The sequence below is a fragment of the Penaeus monodon genome, chromosome 23 (assembly GCF_015228065.2).
Source record: "Penaeus monodon isolate SGIC_2016 chromosome 23, NSTDA_Pmon_1, whole genome shotgun sequence".
Classification (NCBI taxonomy): domain Eukaryota; kingdom Metazoa; phylum Arthropoda; class Malacostraca; order Decapoda; family Penaeidae; genus Penaeus; species Penaeus monodon.
The window spans coordinates 21545706-21548521 of NC_051408.1; the positions used below are offsets into that span (position 1 = coordinate 21545706).

Here is a 2816-nt window from a genome sequence, read left to right on the forward strand (position 1 = left end):
TATATACACCAGCAACAGCAATAATAAAAACAACACACACTAACTCACAAGCACTAGCATTCAAATGAGTTATATACCAATTAGGTTTAGGGATAGAATCTATCTTTGGCTCTGTATATTTTTTTACTTTTGAAAACATGAAATGTTCCTGTTCCATTGTCTGTTTCTTTCTCAGGTAGCTCTGTTGTCAGGTGCGATGAGGATCGCGGGAAAGTGGCCTTCCAGTATGGCCGAATTTTGGGTATTGCTTTTCCAGCTTCTTGATGATCTCCTCGATTTGGTGGCTTCCTCCAACATGATGGGCAAGCCAACGGTCACAGACCTGAAGCTGGGGCTAGCTACAGCCCTGTTTTGTTTGCTTGTGAGAAGGGAGGTGTGTAGTGTTTTTATTATATTTGGGGGTCATTTTCTGATATGTTGGATTATGATGTCATTAAAAAAATAGTGGTGATAATGTATTGTAAAAATGTTTTTTTTTTCTCTATTTTATTATCTCGTTGGGTTTTTGGGGAAATAATTTGCATTTTAATTGCAAATATTCAGAGATGTTCTTTTTCTAGGGAAAATTTGCAACATTCTTATTAACAATTTATTTTTCAGTTTCCCCGAACTAAATCCAATGATCATGAGGAGATTCCAAGAACCTGGAGATGTACAGAAGGCATTTGAGTTTGTGCACAAGAGTGATGGATTAGAACAAACTCAGTTTTTGGCTCGGCAGCATTGTGATGAGGTGTCAGAGTCATCAGTTCCCTCAAGCCATCGATAGAACAAAAGGCACTCATCACCTTAACAGACAAAGTGCTCAACCGCGAGAAATAGTGAATGTACTCTAAAATCAATAGAACTTTGTTGCTAATCCACGCACATGCACAGAATCGGGCAGATACAAGCAAGTTCAGGATTATCAAATAGCCTGGTGAAGTCTAGTAGTGACCTTTGCTGCCTTTTTTGTTTGTACTATAATTGTTGTTATTTTATCCAGTTGTAAGTATTTGTTTCCTGTATTATTCTTCCTTTAATTGCAGTTAAGGTAATGCGGGGACACGTCTCGATTTTTTGCATTGTATGTAGTTACTGCAGTTAGGACTACCGGGTTTCTCAAAGTTGATAGACTGTAAATGGAAAAAATTATTTAAAAGCATTATTTTTTACTTCCACTCGGTATGTCTGGTAAAAATATTAAACTAGATAGCCACCATTTCCATTTGAATCTTCCATTTTTTGGCTGAAAAAGAGGACTGCATTTTCATTGAGTGGACTCAAGAAGTACTATATTTTTTCTGGAAGACTGGATGTGTTGCTAGCTCCAGATATTTTGCCTTTAAACTAATAACTTTTAATATTTAACTTGCATTGACAGTCACAAAGAAAGCTTAGAGACCAAAAAACTTGTTATCATGTCACCATTAGATTAGTAGATCTGCCCAGGGAATTGACATCTCTGACAGCCAGATTTTGAGTGTGTGGTCATATCATGATGATGAGTTATAGATGACCCAAGTATTTAATTGAAGTATTTATTCTTTTAATCCATATTGGCACTAAGGGCAGGCAGGAATGAATGGCTCCCAGTGTTCTACTACAGCTTTTCTTTCCTCAAGACTCCATATGTGGAAATTTCATTGTTTGCTACCTTGTTACCTCTAGTTAGGGTCTTTTACCTGCTTGTCCTCTTAGGCCTCTGACTATTTTGTAATTATAGAAGAAATTGAGGTGTACATATGTTTTGTTTCTTAATGTATTTTATGAATTTGCATCAGTGATATTAACTGAAATTTACATTAAGTTATCCATCATACAAGACACTTGAAGGCTTACGTGCAGAAGTGGATGGATATTAGTGTAGTGGCGAGAGAGGATCTGGGTGTCGGGATCCAGTGCCTTAATGGCTCCTGTGTGGCAACTAACAGATTTCGTAAGCAGAAACTTTTTTTTTTTTACCAGAACAGTTTAGTGGACTTTAGCTGTAATAATCTCATGCATTTTAAATTTACATTTAAAATTGGTTGTATTGATTTTATCACTTTATGAATACCAAGAATTTAAAAAATTATCTGCATGAATTCGAAGTTCATACAAGATCTGCTAGTTGGTTGTACATTGTACATGCCATCTGTTGTCTTCTGTTGCTCAAAGTAGATGTGGTTCATGGCAGCACACAACTGGTGCATGTTTTCCAATGATAGTTGTATATATTGTGTTGTTTGCTTCTCAGTTGAGAGATAGAGTAGATATATTTATTTGATATTTATCCAGTGTGAGTGTAACTGGTGCTGAAGGTTTTACCAGTGAGGTCTTTTAGTGTAGATTTTTTGTTAAAATCAATACTAAAGGACAATAAGAATGTTAAACTTAAGTTAGTGTGCACATATACATGTCAGAGTAGTTGTGTGGAGTCTGAACTTGCAACTCGTCTCAGCTGCCCCGCCACCCCATATCATGCTGTTGTTGAAGTACCATCAAAGTGATTGCTATTTAGTGGAAAGTATTGATATTAAAATTATGCCCAACTAGCAACTTGATATTGTCAAGGTCAGAATAACTTTATTTAATAATATGGTAATGACATCTTTAATCAGATAGTTTTACCTTGTGGCATTCCATATAGCAACATAGCAAAGATTTTGCATGGTACTGTTGTGTATTAATTAATCAGAGTTTATTTTTTCGTATAGTTGCAGAGGTAGAGGTTGTGGGACTAGTGTATACTTGGCTAATTTTTACAGAGCTTGAGCTGGTCATTAGCAGTTTCCAAAGATCTTTATTGCAATATTATTGCATGTATAGCTGAGTATGTCTGCACACATTCACTC

At 36.0% G+C, this 2816-nt stretch overlaps 1 pseudogene; it reads left to right on the forward strand.

Moving 5' to 3' along the window:
* The window catches only part of LOC119588183, a 15365-nt pseudogene extending 14596 nt beyond the window's left edge, over positions 1-769 (forward strand).
* Positions 770-2816: the final 2047 nt, after the last annotated feature.